This window comes from Eubalaena glacialis, chromosome 1 (genome assembly GCF_028564815.1).
Source record: "Eubalaena glacialis isolate mEubGla1 chromosome 1, mEubGla1.1.hap2.+ XY, whole genome shotgun sequence".
In the NCBI taxonomy this organism is placed as follows: Eukaryota; Metazoa; Chordata; class Mammalia; order Artiodactyla; family Balaenidae; genus Eubalaena; species Eubalaena glacialis.
Window position 1 is genome coordinate 56,572,294 of NC_083716.1, and position 20,474 is coordinate 56,592,767.

General features: G+C 56.9%; 1 protein-coding gene across 2 annotated transcripts in view; it reads right to left on the bottom strand.

Annotated features, from left to right (window-relative positions):
- The window catches only part of ZMIZ1 (zinc finger MIZ-type containing 1), a 232,661-nt gene that overhangs the window by 145,025 nt on the left and 67,162 nt on the right, over window positions 1-20,474 (bottom strand). The gene's annotated exons all lie outside the window — the stretch shown is intronic.

Genomic DNA, 20,474 nt, shown 5'->3' on the forward strand with positions numbered 1-20,474 from the left:
GCCTGGCAGGGAGGCTTCTCCGGAGTCCTGGCTGCAAGGTGGGAGCCACAGAGCCCAGAGTTTGAGTCCCAGCTATGAAGGCACCTCGCTGGATGGTTCCGGGGGATCGCCATGCTCCCTGCACCTGCGTGCCCTCCTCTAAGAAACGGGAAACCATGGGACTTCCCTGGTGGTCCAGTGGCTAAGGCTGCATGGTCTGGGTTCGATCCCTGGTCAGGGAACTAGATCCCACGCGCCGCAACTAAGAGTTCGCATGTTGCAATCAAAAGATCCCGCACGCGGTAACGAAGATCCTGCATGCTGCGACTAAGACCCAGCGCAGCCAAATAAATAAATAAATATTAAAAAAAAAAAAAAAAGAGATATGGGAAACCTGCCTACAGGGCTGAGCGCCTCTTGGGATGAGGCCCGTGGCTACAGCAGGAGTGGGCGTGCATAGGCCACATTAACTGTGGGCTCCCACACATGTGGGGGTCTGGCGGAGGCCTCAGACTCGCTGTGCAGCAGGGCAGGGTCTCCCAGGGAGTGAAGTGGGTGCCTATGGCTTCAATAAAGGGCACCAAGGCCTGGCATTTGAGAAGTGGGCTCAATAATAAAAATGATCTGGTTCAAGTCCTGGTTTCATCCCCTTACCATGTGGCTTTGGACAATTTCTTAAACTTCTCTGTGCCTCTGTTTCCTTATCTGTGGGAGGCAATATAGAGAGAAGGAGGGGTCCTCCCTCTAAGAGTGGTACAGACAGTATCAGGTAACACATATGAGTGCCGGACACGCAGGCAGCTTTCCGGCCATGTCAGCGGAGGCTAAATTACCTTGCAGGAGCTGGCGCTGGCCTCCATGGAGCGCTGGGGTCCTGAGCCCCAGGCTCCCACAGCCTAGCCTGGTACCTCCACCCCACACGGGAAAGAGAATATCTCTGCGTCCTGACTCTTTGACTCTGGCAGTCCCCAAACTCTGCTAGCCATGGGGACACAAACGGCCCTTGACTCCAACTCTCCCATTTCACAGAGGAGGAAAGTGAGGCCTGGAGAGAGCAGCACCTGCCCCCGTTCCGGGGTCACGCAGCAAGTCAGTGGCTGGGGGAGAACTGGAATCAGCCTCCTGCTTCCCCACTGCCCACAGCTCAGGCCTTTCCCAAAGGCAAGCTGGCCGCAGACCCACTGACAAAGAGAAAATAATTATTTTGGCAGCTGAGACAGAAGCCGGAAAGTCCTCGCTCATTCGGTGAGCGACATCCAGGCCCCAAGGAACAACGCCTGCCCATCCTGCCTTGCAGAGGCGCCTGGACTCATGGCGCACGTGCTCGTGCCTCTCTGCCCCCAGCCATCCCCGGTTCTTTGCTGTTGGGCTTGGGCAAAGGGGCAAACAGACCAGAGAGGGGAAGAAGCTTGTCCAAGGTCATACAGCAAGGGCACCACACAGAGGGGGCACCAGGATATGAACTCCCCTGGTTGGGGACTGACCCTTTTCCCCATAAACCTGTATTGGACCCCAACCTGGGAAGGAGAAAGGACCAGGAGCTCGCCTTGATTGGGTCCACGTTGGGGGTTATGCCTGGGATATTCCTTTAGCCCTCGGTGAAATGCTATGAGGTCGAAACTAAAGAGCACCCCCAATTTACACACAAGGCCTAGAGAGCTTCTATAGCTTCCTAAGGTCATGCAGGTAGTAAGGAGCGAATAAGTAATAGGAACAGAGCCCAGACATGAGTGGGTGGTCTGCCGACACTCGGACTCTGCCCACTACCAGGTGACCAGCCAGGGAGCCCACACCCTGCCCAGCTGGCACTGGGCACCCGGGCTCCCTTGACCCTGTGCTGGGCCTCACTCACACTGGCTGCTCAAACAGGTTGCGGTGGAGGTGAGGGAGCTCAGGCCCAGTTGGGGCTGTGAACACAGAGGTGAAATCATCCATCCCCATCCCCGGCCCCCTGGGTGCCCTTAGGTGAGCCTCACAGCCTGTAAGGGTCTGGCCACCTGGTGAGACCAGGGAGAGGTGTCCCATGCCTGCTCCCAGCCTGAGCAGACCACAACCATAAAGGACATGGATCCACGCAGGTAAGTGTTCTCTGCTTAAAGGGCCCTCGGTGCCATGGGGTGGTGCACAGCCTGAGACTCAGGGCCCAGGGGGGTGGTAGGGCCCACCCAGGCTCCCAGAGGGATAGGTGCCCCACTGCCCAAAGGGCTCTCCTGGGCATCCTCAGCTCAGGCAGGACTCTCACTCCGGGTTGGGTGAAGGGGACACCCTGACCACAGGGCCACTTCTGGCTGCGAGGGCAGGAAGGGGCAGAAGATGCGGTGTGCAGATCACAGGTTGAAACGTGCTTTCACTCTCATCGCGTGTCTGGCGCTCTCGGGGGCAGGGCAGGGCGGGAATGAGTACCCATTTTGCAGAGCAGGACACTGAGCTCCGAGGGAGGGTAGAGTTGCCAGGGGTGTTGCAGCTGGGAAGTGGCAAGGCTGGGTCTGGCAGAGGTCACTCAGGGGTGGGGACTGTCCCAGGACCCAGATGGATTCTCCCAGCCACAGTCACCTTCCCATGCCCTCCTCCTCTAATGGATCCCCTGAGAGGAAGGACCCACCTGGGTGTGGGCTTGGGTGGAGGCACCAGGCCAAGCTGACTGGGGCTGGGGCTGGCCCAGAGAGATGCAGGGCTGACTAGGGATTCTTGGAGGACAGAGATGCCCGTGCCACAGGGTGTCCAGGATGTGGGGCATCATGAGGGCTCTGTGCCCTTGGCTAAGTGACCAGTTGTTCTCTAAGCCGCCAAGGGTTGGGAGCCCACATTCTGGCCTGGAGCCCGGCCCTGTCCTCAGTGGTGAGGTCGAGGGCAAGGGTGGGTAGAGCTGGGTTTGAATCCCTGCTCTGTCGTTTAATGCTGGGTGACCTTGAGCAAGTCACTTGGCATCTCCGACCATCTCCTCTCTAAACAGGGACTAGCTGCCCCTCCAGATACTCACCCACCAGGAGAGGCTTCAGGCTGACCTTGTAGAGCCTGATTGTAGCCAGAGCACTGACCTATCCCCAGGCCTCTGGGACAGGGGACTGGACTGCCCCACTGTGGTCGCAGGGCAGGGGACCACACGAGTGGCACTGCTGAGCTGAAGTTCAGGGCTCTTGTCATCTGCTGCTAATCACACACACATGCCCCTCATGCCCTGGTGGCTGTGAGGGTTTAACGAGACACGGGTATGTAGATGCAGGTGCCACGCAAGAATAGGTCAGCGAATGGTGACTGTTAAAGTCTGGGAGAGGGTTAACTGTCAAGGTCATAAGTGGTCAAGTGGGGACCAGAACACGGTCATGTGGGCACCCACCCAAACCGGATCCAACCTGCCGCTCCATGGGCTGAACTGATTGACCTGAACTGGCTCTCACGTGGCGCCGATCCTCCTCACCTGAGCTGGACCAGGCAGCTCTGCCTACCCCCGCTTTACAGATGGGCCGAACAGCTGCTGGTTCAGGGGCCCTGCACAGGCAGGGTGGCCTCAGACCCAGCTCCCAGGCTCGCCCGGGAGGCACAGGCTCCTTCACCTCAAAGACCCACCCAGGGAAGCATCCCCTTACATGACCCTGGGAACAGGCCCCCCGTCCTACCCTGGCAGCCAGTGCTGGCTCCAGGAGCAAGGCAAATATTTACCCCGATGGTTATCCAAACCAGGCAGGCGGTCCCGCCTCCCACATTCCTGGAATACATGTTCTCTGACCTCACCAAGCTGGGGGAATCCAGACATGGGGAAGAGACAGAGATAACCAGTCACCCAGTTTTAATTGGGCCTATGTGGAAACCAAGGCCTGATGGCCAGGAGGAAAAAGGCAGCTCTGAATTGTCTAACTACTCACCCACTAGGGGAGGCCCCAGGCTGACCTTGTAGAGCAGGACACTGGCCAGAACACCGACCTACCCACAAGCCACTGGGGCAGGGAGCTGGACCACCCCGTGTGGTGTGGTGGGCAGGGACTACACCAATGCCACCTCTTGGCCTGCAGTTCAGGGTTGTCACCAGGCCTCAGATCCTCATACCTGCTGCCAATAACACACACACAAACACACACACCCATTGTGCTCAAGATGTGACAAACCCGGCAGATTCCCCCGCCTGCCAGGGCCCTTCCTCAACAGCCCCAGAAGCTCTCACTGCCTCACTCCATCTTCAGCACGATTCTGTCACCAGGGAACTGCAAGACCTGTTTTATAGACGAAGAAACTTTGCAGCAGATACCAGTGGTCACGCAGCTGGAAGTGGTAGAACGTGCACTGTCTTATTACCCCAAACCACGCCTTCAACAGCTCTATGGTCCCAGCTCTGCCCATTGGAACCCTGTCCATCCTCCGATGCCCAAAGGACCGCCTACACCATGCTGCCTTCCCTGGTAGTTCCCCCAAGTGAGCTTTCCCTGCCCAGAACTTCCAGACATTTGGACGGTGTTTCTTTCTTTCTCCTTGCAAAATTAAAACTGGGTGCCTGGTTATCTCCAGCTGTGAGACCCTCGTACTCACTCCAGGGACAGCGGGGTTGAGCACAGAGGCTTGGGCGGCCCTGAGTGCTCAGGGGAAGCCTGAAATCCTGAGTCTTTTCCCCAAAGGACAGCAGCTGCAGTTGGCCTCAAGGAAAAGATAAGTAAACAGACCTAGGAAGCTGGTGGCTTGGGGTCTGGGGAAACTCCTGGCCAGGGCTGCCTGAGAATCACAAACTACCCTTGGTTCAATAATCCTGTATGTCTTCACTTCTGCTGAGAATATTCTGAGCTGTTCTGACAGCCTGCCCACACCCAGGCCCGGGAAGCCCAGTGCGTCTTGTCTGGCCCTGCCCTGCAGGTCCTTGCTGCATGCCCCTCTGTGCGTGCCCCTCGGCTTCCCGCCTCCCTCTCTCCTGCATGGAAACTTCGCAAGTGACTGGGGCAGGGCAGACTGGCAGCTTCTGCCGAATGAAGTGTATGCCTGACAAGTCTGCTGCTGGGCCCTCAGGGATGCCTCCAGGTGGGAAAAGCTCTGGTGGTCAGGAGACGCCCAGCACAAACCTGGGGCCACACCTGGCACTGCGGGACGGAAGCAGAGGGTGTTGGGAAAGGTAGGGGCTTCCAAAACCTCTCTGCCCACCTAACATCTCTGAGACTTGGTTTCCTCATTTGGAAAATGGGGGCTATAAACGGACTTCTAGGGGTTGTTCCTTCATGTTTTTTTCTTTTTTCTTTAACATCCTTATTGTTATTGGAGTATAATTGCTTTACAACGGTGTGTTAGTTTCTGCTGTATAACAAAGTGAATCAGCTATACATATACATATATTCCCATATCTCCTCCCTCTTGCGTCTCCCTCCCAACTTCCCTATCACACCCCTCTAGGTGGTCACAAAGCACTGAGCTGATCTCCCTGTGCTATGCGGCTGCTTCCCACTAGCTATCTATTTTACATTTGGTAGTGTATATATGTCCATGCCACTGTCTCACTTCGTCCCGGCTTACCCTTCCCCCTCCCCGTGTCCTCAAGTCCATTCTCTACGTCTGTGCCTTTATTCCTGTCCTGCCCCTAGGTTCTTCAGAACCTTTTTTTTTTTTTTAGATTCCATATATACGTGTTAGCATACGGTATTTTTCTCTTTCTGACTTACTTCACTCTGTATGACACACTCTAGGTCCATCCACCTCACTACAAATAACTCAATTTCGTTTCTTTTTATGGCTGAGTAATATTCCATTGTATATATGTGCCACATCTTCTTTATCCATTCATCTGTCGATGGACACTTAGGTTGCTTCCCCTTCATGTTTGTTTATACCATCCATCCATTCATTCATTTCCTTCTCCCGACAGCTAATGACACTGCCTACTTTGCCCCAGAGGAGGAAGAGAAAGAGAAAGGAAAAGAGTAGGAGTGGATGGGTGGGGAGAGGAGGGCATGGTCAAAGGCCAACATCACCACCCTGGATGCTTCCCAAGGGTGTTTGCACACTGTCTAATGCGAGGCGGGCAAGACACAGAGTAATTCTAGGACAGAGTGCTGGAGGGCAGCAAAACGGCGTGTCGAGGGCATCATGCTCTTGAGAAGAGTCTCTCAGGCAGGAGGGCACCCCTCCTGGGCAAAGGCCCAGAGGCTTGTCAGGAGAAAAGCCTCAGACTGAAGAGAAAATGATAGGTGAAATCAGGAGCAGGGGACAGCTGCACTCAAGGGCACATGCAGACACATCCCCAGCGAACCCGCCAAAGCTTCACCCAGAGCCCAATCCCAATTTGCTGTGTTTTCAAGGCCAGGCTGGCGTGGCACCTCCTCGGGAGAGCCCTATCAGAGGGGAAAGTCCTCGCTCTCTCCACGAGCATCACCCAGGCCCCGAGGAACGACGTTCACCCAACCTGCCTCTCAGAGGCGCTCCGGCTCATGGCGCACGTGTGTGCCAAGCCACCCAGCCTCTTGATGTCGGGCTTACGCAATGGGGCAAACTGAGACCAGACAGAAGTTGGCTGTGACTCGTGGCTCACTCCTGCTGGAGGAAGAGGGAAGGAGCTCCCTTCTTCCCAAGCCGTCAAATGAACAATTTCTCCCCTAATCAGGGGGAGAGGTACAACATGGACTAAGGGCACATAATGTGGCTCTAGATTCTGACACAACAGAATGTGTGTGTAGAGTGGCTCTGCTATCCACTGAGTTGTGATGCTGGGCAAGAAACTTAGCCTCTCTGGGCCTCAGATTCCTCATCTGTAAAATGGGGATAATGAGTCCCTCCTCTCACAGAGTTGTAAGGACTTGACAAGATAATGCCCACACTGGGCTTGCACAGGAAGTGCTTGGTAAACAGGGCCTGTCATTGTTCTCAATGGCTCAGGTTTGCTGCCAAGTGCAGACTTGGGGTCTTGCTGGGGAGGGAGGCACTGGATCTCTTACCAAAAAGATGGAGAAAGATCCTGAGAAGATGAATCCTGGCTTCATGCCCCTTCTGAGGCTGACTCAAGAGCCAGCCCAGTGGGTCTGTTCCCCAGAGATAGGCTTCCTGAGGGTCACACCTGCTCCCAGGAGGGGGGCCCCCAATCCCTCCCCACAGAATGGCCAAAGGTGTTGAGCATCCTCCAGGTACAAGCTCTGTGCCAGGGGCTCTCTTCCACACCTACCATGTCATCAGGCCCCATGGGTGGGCATAGCCTCACCCTTCCCAGGAGCCAGGGTCTTGCCCAGAGGGGCACCTGGCTGGGGCTGACCAAACCAGGGCCCCTGCCACCCACTTGGGTGCTTGCCACTCCCAATGCCGATGATTTAAACTGAATTTTCTGCCAGTGGCCCCTCTTATGGGCTTTGTCTCTTGCCCCTGCCCACTCTGCTTAGGGTGGCAGGGCCCTGTGCTGCCCATCTCAACCTCACCCCTGTGATACCCTCGATCCCAAATCCCCTGCAGCATTCACTGGGCCTGCAGGGGTGCTTAGAAGAGTCCGTGGAGGTCCTCAGTCTAAGCCTGCCACCTTGCAGAGGAGGGGACATAAGTTCAGAGAGGGACAGGACGAGAAGCCAGGCCAGCTCTGGTTGGAGGTTAGACTGAGGAGCTGAGGACCCATGTACAAGCCCCCTGTCCCTCCAGGTCTCAGTTTCCTGGTCCGGGCTAACACTGGCTGGAAGATTGGCTGAGCTGACACGACACCCATGGTTGGTGCAGGACTGGGCAGCCCCGTCAGCTGTCCGCTCCACAGGGCAGCCTGGACTCCAGGCCCAGGGCAGGCGGGAAGGTCGAGAGGCTGAAGGGCACGGGCACTCCCGACAGCACATGCAAAACGCTAGTACCGAGTGTTCCTGACGATCCCTGTCCTGGGCCAGGGGCCAGCCCCCGGCGGTCACACTCCCCAAACAGGCATCCCTCTGGGATTCTGGTCACACGTGGGCCAGGCCAGTCTGAAGTGATGGCCAAGGCCCAGATTTACAGATGCCAGACAAAGGAGAGCGCCGTTCTCGCTTGCAGGAGGTAGCAGGTCAGAGCATGGGCACTAACGTCACCCAGGCCTGCATGAAGTCCTACTTCTGTTGCTTGCAAGCCATGTGGCCGCAGCCAAGTCCCTGCACCTCTCCCTGCCTCAGTTTACTCATGGTGCAATGGGGAGGGAGAAGGTTGCACTGGGGAAAGGGCGCCCAACCCCTGGCCCTCAGAGGAGCCAGGCCACCGGAGCTCATGCTATTTGTAGGGACGTCAGCCCTCCCTGCAAGGGCAGCCCAGTCGTGGTCTGCAGGGTCGCTGCTGGGAAGGCTGGGGAAGAAAAGGATTGTGGGGTGTGTTAGTCATCAAACTGCATTCTGCAGCCTGTCCCAAGATGCTCCACTGATGCAGCCGCCCAGGGAAGCTTGACTGGTCCCACCAGATCTTGCTAACACCGAGGGGGGCTCCAAGCCTGTTTTTGGCACGTACCCTCCCTGACCTGGGCAAGTGCCTCCTGATCCCTTGAAGCCTCCATCTGCCATCTGTAAAGTGGCATTAGTGCCTGTCTAATGTCCTGGGTTGCTGGGAGGACTCTAGGAGATGGAGGATGGGGCCAGGTCTGGTGATGGGCTACGAGGAGGTTCCCTGTTCTGTTCACTGCCTACCTTGGCTGCTCCTGCCTTCCTGGGCAGCCCCAGGGCCCAGCCCTGTCTGAGCCATCACACACCCAGAGAGCGTCCCAGGGCCCCTGCTAGGAGGCACTGAGGACTCCTAGGTGCTTCCCAGCTGAGGCCGTCAGGACCAGCCTACGATGCCCCTCCTTCTCCCGTGAGGCTGAGGTCTCTGTGCGTTCTTTAAGAAAGGGGCTCCCTCAGCCCAGCAACTTGGTGGGATTCTTGGGGGAGCCACCCCCCACCTGCCCATCAATCCTTGGGACTGACAGAAGCTGCCCTCTGGGACTGGACCCCTGGACAGGCCAAGGCCAGCCCCACAACGGTGTCTCCTTCCTGTCGCCCACAGCACCCAGCACAGGGCCTGCCCCCAGAATGTTTGAGCAGTGATGAATGGATGAATGAATGAGCAGTGATGGGAGAGGTGGTGTGAAAACAGATTTAGATCAGAGAACACAGCAGCTGACACTTGCACAGTGCTCACCACATCCATCCTAGGCCCGGCTCTAAGAGGCACTGGCTACGCTGGTTAACCCATTAGTTCCCATGGCGATTCTATAAAGCGGTAAGGTCCTCCCCATTTCACAGATGAGGAAACTGAGGCTCAGAGACATGAAGTCACTTGCCCATGGTGTTAAAAAGTGGCAGAGCTAGATCCAGTGCAGGCCCTGGGCTCCAGAATCCACACGCTGGTCCACGGTGCTGCCTGGGGCGGGGGCCCTGGGGAGGGTGGAGAGAGCAGGCCGGAGGTTCCCGCCCAGGCTCCAGGCCCTGCCCCAGGGATTTAAGTGGTCTGGGGTGCGCTATCTTTCAAAGCTGCCCTGGATCTCATGTACAGCAGGAGCTGAGAAACCCTGGGCAGCCCCACCCTCACTCTTCAATTGGAGAAATGGTGGCTCAGGCAGGGAGGGGACATGTCCAAGGTCACCCTGCGTGTTGGGGGAGCCTGGGACCTGGAGTCCAGCTCCTCTGACTTCTCCATCGTGGGCTTGGAGCTCTTGGAAATAGCACTGTGGCCCCAGTAGAGCAGCCCACAGGCGCAGACGCGGGTGGGAGAGATGAGGCAGACAGACGCAGGGAAGCCAGAACAGCACGCAGCCAGATGACACACAGGCCCAGCAATTCCTGACTCACGGCCACCCATCCCGTGACTCCACCCACCGCCAGTGTCCCCACCCTGGCTCACACTCCACAGCCCGCTGCAACCTCCAGAGTCCCCTCCCATTTAGGACCAGAAAGCCACAGAGGGAGGAAGGAGCGGCAGGGCCCCACCCAGAGCTGGGTGGGAAAGCCAGACAACCCGAGCTGGGTGGGTGGGGGGGGGGGAGGGTGGACTCCGGGACACGCAGAGGAAGAGGCATAAGCACTGCCCCTGCTCCTCCCTGCCGTGCCCACACTCCCAGCCTGTGCTGGCCAGCGCCCTGTGGACCACGTGCCCAGGAGGAAAGCTGGCGTTGACACCCACCAGGGGCAACTTTCTTAGCCACGTGACTCCCTTTGCATCGGGGCCCCACACCTGGAAGGGCATGTTAGGTTTTTTTGCTGCCAGGTTCCTCTCCCCAAGGATGCATTACTCCTCTGGCCAAGGACTTCAATGGCTCCCCATTGTCTACGAGGTCAGCTCCAACTCTTCACCCTCATACTCAAGGCCCCAGCCTGACTCTGACCCATAACGTCTGGGCTCCCACCTTGGCACCCTGCCCACATTAATCCTGCTGCCAGGAATGTCCCCGTCCCTGTGGCCTGACTCACTGGGAAGGAAATTCACACCTCCCCTGAGGAGCCGCGGGGGTCAGACACTGTGTTCCCAGACCCTCAAGGACTCCTTACAGCTCCCTATGCCACTGGCTCTGAAAGGCCCATTTGACAGACGTGGAGGCTGAGGCTCAGAGCGGCAACGTGTCCAAGACCACTGGAGGCTGAGTTGTCACCACGCAGCACAGGGGCTTGGGTTGCTTGGACCTATGGTCTTCCCTGTTGCTAACAAGCTTTTAGCTGGCCCACAAGGTCAGGGTGACCCCGAGTCTGTTAGTTAGCTCACCCAATGCCATGGCGACTTGGGTCTGCTCACCTTGGCATCCTGACCCTCCCTTCATCCCCCTTTGGGAACAGGCTGTAACCCCTGATACTGGGCTGGGCTTAGGCTGGGGGTACCTGGTCGGGGGAGGTGGGTCAGAGAAGCTGTGCAGCACAGCGGCCAAGAGCACGGGCTCTGTGGTCAGCTGCCCGGTTCAATCCCAGCGTAACCACCCTGGGCAGGTCGATTCACCAGGCTGTGCCTCAGTTTCTTCCTCTGGAAATGGGGACAACAGGAGTAGTGACCTCAGAGATGCTGTCACAGTGAACGTGAATTCCTGTAGATAAAGGATCGGAGCAGCACCTCCACAGAGTGCTACAGAAGTGTTTGCAGCTCTTAGTATCGTTGCCCTGTTCCTCCCTGCACCTTACACTCAACATCACAACCAAAGGAAAACTGAAATCCTCAGAGCACCTACCAGGAGGGAGGAGGAGGGCTGGAGAGTGGCAGGAGAATCTGCCCCTCGGCACTGCACCCTCCCCAGCTTTCGGCCCACAAGCTGCCACACTGGCCCATCTGCCTGAGCAGGGCAGAGCAGAGAGAGCTGGCATGTTCCACCTCTCAGGTCCTGGGAGGAGGGAGGAGGGAGGAGGGAGGGCTCCTGCCCAGGCACAGATGCCCAGCTTGCTCCTGTGTCGTCAGTGGGATGACCCAGAGAGGGGTGATGCCAGCATCACTACCCCCATTGCCCATGGCGACACTGGCAGCCACTCACGTCTCACTCCCTGCTTGGGGGCCATCACAGACACTGTTCCCCACTGGGCTGGATATAGAGATATCTGAGACGCATTGGGGGTGGGGGGGATCTGGGGCAGTTAACCCCGAACCTGGTTGTCCTTATAGGGTATAGATTCATCCTACCTCCAAACCCTTTATCCCATGGGATGCTCATAGCTGGGCAAAGCTTCTTCCTCTCCCCTTTCTACAGATGGGGCCCAGAGTGGGTGAGTGACTAGCCCACGTGCACCAGCAAGCTAGTGGTGGATCCCAGACAAAAACCCTGCTCTCCAGGCTCCCAGGCCTGGACCCACTATGAGGTTTCTCTTGCCAGGCCCCTAAAGGTGACTGATCATTTAGGAGAAGATAAGTCACCAGCATGTGTGGGTGAGGGACGGTCAGGGACCCAGAGCTTCCACCAACGGGAGGCCCTGGGAGGGGGTGAAAACAGGTCAGAGGCAGGGCAGCCGCGAGCCTGAGGTCCAGCTTCCTTTCTCAAGAGGGCATGATTCCTGGCAGCAGCTCCCACGGGAAACAGTAGAAGCGCCACCCGCGGGAAACACGGGGTGGGACAAAGGGGGTGCCGGGCAGGGTTTCCTGTTGGGTGGGTGACCTGTGTGCCTGTGGCCCTGGGACTAGGCCAGGGCTGGGTTTCGCCTCATCCCTGGCTCAGGCCCAGGCCACCCTGAGTCCCATCCTCCAGGCCTGCCCTGGCTTCCTGTCTCACTGGCCCCACCCAGACCAGGAGAGAGCAGGGCCCTGTGGAGGCTTCCTCAGAAGCACCAAACTTTTCTGGGGCAGGACTGGGCAGCTGCCCTGGCCTCTTCAGTGGCCTTTGGCCTCTGACCTCTAGACCTCCAGCTATTTGTTTTCTAGCAAGAGGCCTTGACAAAAAAGCACTACTGGGTTTTATTCCCAGAACTTCAGGCACAGCTGAGTAGAGGCTGTAAGAATCAGCCCTTCCCTGGGGATCAGATCACTGTCTTCCCCCACTTCGGGCAGAGTCACTTTCAAGGAGCCATGCCAAAGCAACCAGGACAAGGGGAGAAGCTGAACAAGGATGGATCTCAGGCCTCAAAGGCACAACTTCCCAGGGGTCAAAGACGAGGGACAGTGTGGTACCTCTGCAGAAGCTGTGGCATCCCAGCCGGGCAGGGTAGTCCCCACGCCAGGGACAATGTAATGTCAAACCATGGGAGCAGCACCCAGAGTAAGACACCTTCATCCCCCCACCCCAGTTTGGGATGCCTGGATCCTTAAAAGTGTCAGGTTCTGGGTGGGATGGGAACTCGGTCCAGGGGCTGTGGGACCACCCATGGTCTCCTGGTGAACCCAACCCATTCCGTGTGCCTCAGGAGCTGGGGACTCACCTGTCCACAAGAGAGGATGTGGTGGGAAAGGAGAAGTTAGTGGCCTGGCCCAGTGAGGGGGAAGAGATTTGAACAAAGGCCCTCAGCCCAGGGCACAGGCTATGGGAGAAGCATCTCAGGTCTCTTTCAAGGTTGCTCGGCAAACCGGCGACTCAGAAAGCAAACAGGCCAGAAAGTGCGGAGGGCCCACCATGGACAAAGGCCTCTTGTAGCTCAGTGTTGGGGAGGAGCGCGAACAGGAGGTGGTCTGGGCTGACTGGGGCTGGGCCTTGCCTGAGATCACCCTGGGGACAGGAATGGAGCTGGGATCCAGGTCTCCTGCTTGCTCCGTGGGCAGCCCAAGGGCCTCCCCAGGGGCTGTGCTGGGGAGGTGGGACTGCTCACTTGGGCAGGGGCTGACTTCGGCCTCACCTCAGCTGCCCAACGCAGGACACTGATGACATGTCCACACTAGTCCAATCAAACAGGCCCTGATGGGGCTGTCTGTGGGCCCAGCCTGATGTTCTTCCTGGAAGCAGTGAAGCTTGGGAGGGACTAGGTTAAGGAGGCTAAAGCCTCAGGTCTGTGGGCCTGAGGTGGGCAGGGTAGAAGACAAGCCAGACTACAGCCTGGTGGGCGGCCAGAGCACCAGTTACCAGGGAGAGTTACTGAGATAGCCATGGGGCAGTAGTGAGCCTCCTGACCCTGGGGGTATGCAAGCTGAGGCTGGAGATACACAGGCTTTAGAACCACCCCTGGCCAGAATCCACATTCAGTCGTGGGTGGCAGGATGGCTGGCCTGTGTCACTGGCTCAACCAGTGGCCACCCCACCTCCATTCCTTTTCTGGATTGGAGTTTTCCAGCTGTATCAGAATGGCCTTGAGCTCATTAGCCCATGGGACCCTTACAGGTTGAACACCCCCAAATCCTATCACAACAGAGACAAGGTCCGACAATGCTCTGTGTGGCCCTGATGGCAGCTCTCTGTGCCCCTCATCCCGGGCACCTAGTAGAATCGGCCTCAGTCCATCCAGGGAAAGTATGCCTAAGCTTCCCCAGAACCTAGGGCAGCCTGTGGGGTCAGCCACACCCTGATCCCCACCCAATGGCTGCCTCTCCCTGGGCCTCAGCCCACCCTGAGACGTTGCTGATGCCAGCTTGGCAGTGAGCATCTCCAGGGCCAGGAATGTGCTTTGTATTGAGCACAGACCTGGCACAGACTTGGTTGCCAGGAAATGTTTGTCAAAGGAAGGAGAGACAGAAGCAGCAGGGAGGAAGGGGGATAAACAGACACTTGAACCCAGGCGGGCTCTCAAAAGCACTGCCCCGAAGGCCACCATAGCCCTCCTCCTCCTCCAGGACCTGGGGGACTGTGCCCTCTATAGCTAAGACACAGCGCTCAGGTCAGGTAAACATGGAGGAAGGCCGAGGGAGGCCCTACTCAGGGCATTCCCTTGGGCTCTGCTGCCTGGGTGGGCTCGGAGAAGGCCCTCAGATGTCCAGGCTCAGGGCCTCTGCACTCTGCCCACATCTGCTCTGGAAGCCTGGCTCTGACTCCAGCCTCTCTGGAGGACAGGGACCCTCGCCCCAGCTGCTTGGTCCCCGAGGGACTCAGTGATGTCTCTCAGCTCCCCCCGAGGTCCCCTGCCCAACGCTGAGGTTTCATCCTCCTGGAGTGGCAGTGTGGTGGGACATGGCTGCCTCATGACACGAGCACAGGGTCTTTGCAATGAAAGGTGATCCTGTCCATCCAACAGGAGGAAAATATGTCACACGTATGGAGGTCCAGAGAGGTTCTGGAAGACCTGGTGTGCGGACAACCCTACCCCCTTGCCTAGCCCAGGTCCCGGCACACAGTAGGTGCTTAATACCTATCTGCTGAATTAACCAATGGCTTGCTGGATGCATGACAATGGGCCTGACCTGGGCTCTCCTGCTGAGGGGCCAGGACTCAGCAACACGCTCTAGGGGACATCACAGGGGCTGCTGCATCCACGTGTGTCCCTCTTTGGCCTTTTTGAGCTGCTCCTGGACAGAGGATGCCCTCCCTGTTTCAGGACTGGGCGTGTTCTCTGTAGTCAGCAAGCCCAATATCTTTTCTTGACAGATGGAGGCAGGGGAGGTCCAGGGAGGGTAGGGGGTCAGAAGCAGTGGCCATTCCCCAGGCCAGGCCTCCCCACGCCAAATCCAGAGGCCCGAGAACTCCAGGACCTGGCTCAGGGCTGCCCTCTGTCCACTGCCCCTACCAGTGTGGCCCCCTCCCCTGGCTCCCTGTCTCAGCCTCCTGGCTGCAGCTGGCCTGAACTGCTTACTTAGACAAACAGGGAAGGCAGCCACGTGACTGGTTAAGGTTTCCTGGACCAGGGACACACACACACACACACACAAACACACACACACACACACACAGAGCCACTTGCGGCAGGTCAGGTGATCATGCGGCCCAGCAGGCCGGGACTGGGCCAGCTCAGGTTTCCCTGTGTCTGAAGGACAAGGGACCGGGCCTGCCTTTCTTCACCCAGAAGAATGCCTTCTCCAAACACTTGTTTTCTGCTTCCTGGACGAGTCAGGGACGTGCTGGATGGGAATAGAGCAGAGGGGGAGGAGGGGAGAGAAGGAGGGGCAGCGCCCAGCCCTCGGCCTTGTCTGGTGTTTTCCTTCCGCCCTCCCCACCCAGAGGGCAGATGCCTGCTGGGAAACTGTGGCCGCCCAGCTGCTGACGGCAGGGAGAATCCCAAAGCCCAGCGTTGGATGTAGGGAAGCAGGGGAGCCGGGGCTCAGAGAGGAGTCTCCAAGTGAGTTCGTGACAGGTCTGTCGGGGCCTGGTACCCGGAGCAGCAGTTTTGAAGCCAGAGTCCATGGTCTAGCCTGGGGGGCATCCAGGGTGGGAGAAAGCGTGGGGGGAAGGGGGTGTCTAGTCCAGCTTGGTGGGAGCAGCTCTGCCTTTACTCTGTCATTTGGGAAAGGTCTGGGGGCCAGGGTCTCGAGGGCTCTTCCAGCTTTGGGGGTCTGTGCCTCAGATGCTCCCTGAGAACAGCAGGCCTGTTCATCTTCACAGCCCCGAGACCAGCCCTCTAAGGGAGAAGGAGGCCACATCTCTTGACAGGCAGGGCTGACACCTTGCTCCGGGGGGACAGCCACCAGCTCTGTGGGGGTCTGCGGCTGGCTCCCACCCTGCCCTGGCCTCAGGCCTGACCTCCATCACCCCAGTGGCACAGACACCCGCTGCAGAGGCACCTCAGGAAGCCCACAGAGAAATAAGGGGTGTGGCCGAGAGTTCTCAAATGAAAGCCAATTCCGACCAGGCCCCCTCGCTAAGCCAAGCCCTTCTTCGTATATTATCTTACTGAATCCTCACAACCCTACAAGGTAGGTAATGTTGTCACCCCACTTTACAGATGAGGGATCAGCAACCTGAAGGTCACACCGTTAATAAGGGGCAGATCAGGACCTACACACAGATCCAGTACCCATGCTCTTAACCAGTTCCCACCGTACCAGGGCCAGGCCCCCAGCACCGAGCAGGAGAGAAGGAGTGATGGAGAAATGGAAAGAGAAGGAAGATGGGGGAGGTGACAAGGGGAAAGAGGGCAGGAGGGAGGAGGGGAAGCAGAGAGAGGGAGACAAAGCCAGAAAGAGCAGAGGGAAACAGGAAAGGGAGAAGGAACGGCTGCAAGAAGAAGAAGGGAAGGAAGGAGAGGAGGTGGGAAAGATTCACAGGGAAGGGGCAGGGGACGAAGGAAGCAGGAGCAAAGGAGGAAAGACAGACAGGGGTCAGGGAGGGAGTGGACCTTGGAAAACCAAGAGACAGAGGGAAAGCAAACCTGCCCGCCCGAACGTTAAATACCTAACAGGAGATGACAAATCAAATGGGAATTACTGCGGTAAAAACATAATTAGAAACTTGATTGAAGTTAAACAGAATTTACATAACACTGCAAATTAACTTTACACGGAAACTATTCACTGGGAAGGCAATGAAAAGGCATTTCATTAGTAATCTATATTTAAACAATAAGCACAATGGAGCCTTCTGATGAGGAACTTGGTGCCTTCAACCAGAGAGAGTGCCAAAGGCTGCAGGAGAACAGAAAGGCAGTGGATGCTCCAAGAGGAAGTAGGTGGGGTCCAGGATGGGATCTCTGGGCCTGCACACGGTGGGGTGGAGCTGGGTGGACACAGTGGGCCAGATCAGATTCTGGTATAGGTTCTGCCCTTGGCTTGCTGTGTGCTCCTGGGCAAGTGTCTTACATTCTCTGGGCCTCTGTTTCCTCATCTACAAAATGGGGATGTTGAAGAGGTGGTTTATATGAAGGTGCATGCAAGTCTGGATATTCTAGGAGAGACTGGGAGATGGTAGAAGGCAGCACTGAGCGTGGGCTTGGGGTTCAGATGGACCCGGTTCAAAGCTCCACCCTGCCACTTATTAGCTGTGGCGTCATGCAAGCTTCTTCCTCTCGGGCCCTGGTTTACCCATCTGTTCAATGGAGATAAGTCCACGCCCGCTAGATGTCACCCAGGCAGTGGAAGGATTTAGGGAGAGATTGGGTGGGGGCAGGCTTAAAGGAAAGTGAGTCTAAAGGCACAGGATTAGTTGGCCCGGCCGCCTGGCACACTAATTAGATTACCCACAGCCTCCTGCCACCGGCCTGCCACAGAGCCGTGCATCATCAGAGCGCTTCCCATGGCTCCCCCAGTCCCCATTCCGGAGTCAGAGGCACACCTCCCTTAGGGACTATGGGGGTCACCAAGTCCCTGCCTGGCTCCATCCTATACCCAGTACGGAGAAGTCTCCTGGGCCTTTGCCACATCCCAGGCACATCGGGCTGTGTTTGCTGGGGCAGAGGGGCTGGCCTGTGCCCCTGCAGCCTGCTGGCCCGCCACATGCTCTCCCCCCACCTCCCATCCCGCCTCACAGCCCGGTTGAACCCTTGCCCAGCCTCCGGGCAGCAGCTGCTCTCTGCAGCCTTCCCTGACCGAGCCGTGGCCATTCTCTCCACCGAGAGCTGAGTACTGAGTGCGAAACACCACGGGCGCACAAAAGGTTGACCCTTCCCCACCCAAACACGGGCGCGTTTGCCCACTAGAGGTAGTGAGTTCCTCTGTTCTAACTGAGCGTGAGCGGGCAGCTCTGACACACTCATAGTCCACGAAGTTTCGACAGTTTCTTTTAAGATAAAGGATCCAGGTAGTGCTTAGAGATTCAATAGGAAGCTGTTGGGTGCCCTTCCCCTGCTGACAGCTCCTGAGCTGCTGCCTTGAGCCCTGTGTTTTCAGACAAGTGCTCTGGGCAAGGGGGAGGTCTCAGGGGCCCAAGAGCCCCAGAGGGACGGTGGGAGGTCAGGAGAGGTAGACAAAGCTTCTTGAAAGAAAGTGCAAAGCGCGCAGACATCAGCTGAGACCAGGGAGTGCCAACCAGGGTGACAAGGAAGGTCCCCAGACATGGGGTCATTTATTATACAGCCCTGCCAGACACCCATGGGCCCTGGCCTCTGTGTGGCCAGGTGTACGGGGGGAGCTGCTCTGGTCCCTCCTCCCTCTCCACCACCCCTCTCCAAATATGGCTCTGTTATTGAGGCCTCTGAGCCTTTGTTATGCTGTTCTCTCTACCTGGAGTGTCCTTTCCCCGATTTGCCAGCAAAATCTTCCTGGTTCACGAAGAGCCTGTTCCCTCAGCTCTCCTCCTCCCTCCCTGGCTGCACCTTCTCCATCTCCTTTACTGCCTCCACCCCATCTTCCCTCCCTCTAAGGGCTGGATGCCCTGTGACTCAGACGCAGGCTTCTGAAGCACTCTCTCTGCACTCACTCCCAAGATGACCTCATCAGCCTTGTGGCTTGTGACACCATCTATACACAACAGCTCCCACACTTATATCTCTAGTCGGGACCCCTCTCTGCCTCTCAGACTCATATATCCAATTGCCTTCTCAACCTTTCCCCTTGGATGTCTCAAATGCATCTCAAACCTAACGTGTCTAAAACACAGCTCCTTGGCTGCCTTCAGCCCTCCCTGCCATCATCCCCGGCGGAGAAAAACAGCTACCTCTGTTCTCCCGGTGGCTCCTGTCCCAAACCCAAGAGGCTTCCTGGACTGTCCCCCCTTCCCTCATCCTCCACGTCTAATCCAGCCACAAGCCTGTCTGCAAGGTCTTTGAAATACAGTCAAGACTTTGATGTTTTCCACTGCTTTCCCTGCAGCCCTAGTCCAAGCCACCACCACCTTCTACCTGGATGTGGACAACAGCTTCTCAGCCATCTCTCTGCTCTCCTCTTGTCCGACTACATGAGCGGGTCCCCCAGGATCTGATTTCCCCTCTTACCTCTCACTTCCCTCCAGCCACATGCATCCCTGCTACTTCCATGAACGTGCCAAGTGCACCCTGGTTCACTCCCTCCTTGCATTCATGTCTCTGTTCAAATGTCACCTTGTCAGAGGTCTTCCTTGACCATCCTTCGTCAAAGAACACTTTACTCATCCTGTAGTCTCTGTTTCTTTTTTTTTTTTCTTGGCTGTGCCGCGCGGCTTACAGGATCTTAGTTCCCTAACCAGGGACTGAACCTGGGCCCTCCGCAGTGAAAGCACAGAGTCCTAACCATTAGACAGCCAGGGAAGTCCCTGTAGTCTCTGTTTCTTTAGTGCCTAATTTCCCTTCTTAAAACTTGGCATCATCTGACACGATATATCACGTTTTAGGCATTCATTGTCCATGTCTCCTCATGAGAATGTAAGCGCCACAGGAAAGGGAGTTTTGTCAGTTTTATTCCCTGAGGTGTCTCCAAAACATCAAGCGGTTCCCAGCAGGGAGACTTTCTCAATAAACAATTAGGGCATGAATAAATGAACAACGCCACCTCCTCTGGGAAGCACTCCCTGAATGCCTGCCTGCATTACCAGCACGTGGCCCCTCCTCCCTTCCTCATGCAGTCTCAGACACTACAGGGGCCTTGAGCACTGACCTTATGGAATTGAGCCTGGCTCTGAGATCATGTATCAACCTCCATCGCAGAGTGCACCATCTCCAGGGCAGGGGTGGATCTGATTCATCTTCAAAACCCAGCCTTTAGTGCAGGGCTGGCCTGGTATAAGAGCCAGTGTGTGTTTGATGTGTGAATTAAGGAGTAAATGGACGGTTGGAAGAATGGGCAGATAAATAGATATAGACAAACGAATAAATGGATGGATGGATGAGTGAATGGAAGGATGGCTGGGTGGGAGGATGATGGATGGATGGATGGATGGGAGGATGGTTGCACAGGAGGGAGGTTGAGTGGGAGGATGTACAAATGAATAGATGAGTGGATGGATGATGGGTGGATGGATGGATGGATGGATGGGTCCCACCATGGGCACACAATAAAGACTGGTGGTTTATTGGGCTCAACAGCCAGACTTCCCTGGCCAGACCAGTGTAGTGTAGTAAAAGCACAGAGGCTGACAGAGCGAATAGGATAAAGCTGAGCTGCTACGGTGTGGCCAGAGCTTGCTGTGTGAACCCCCGCAGGCCCATTAACTTCCCTGTGCCTTGGTCTCCCGGTCTGAAAATGTAGATGATAATTCTTGCCCAGAGCTGCCAGGGAGATCACTCTGGAGTTTAAAATCCTACCACAAAGGAGACCGCAGCCACAGCTCCAGTGAGACACATCTCCAGCCAGGGCTGCCTTGGAAAATCTTCCCTTCTCAAACCCTGTCTGGCCCTGCAGACCCTGTGGCCTTAATGCTATACCCCCAAGGGCTAGGACCCTTGGCTATGCCCCCAGAGTTCAAA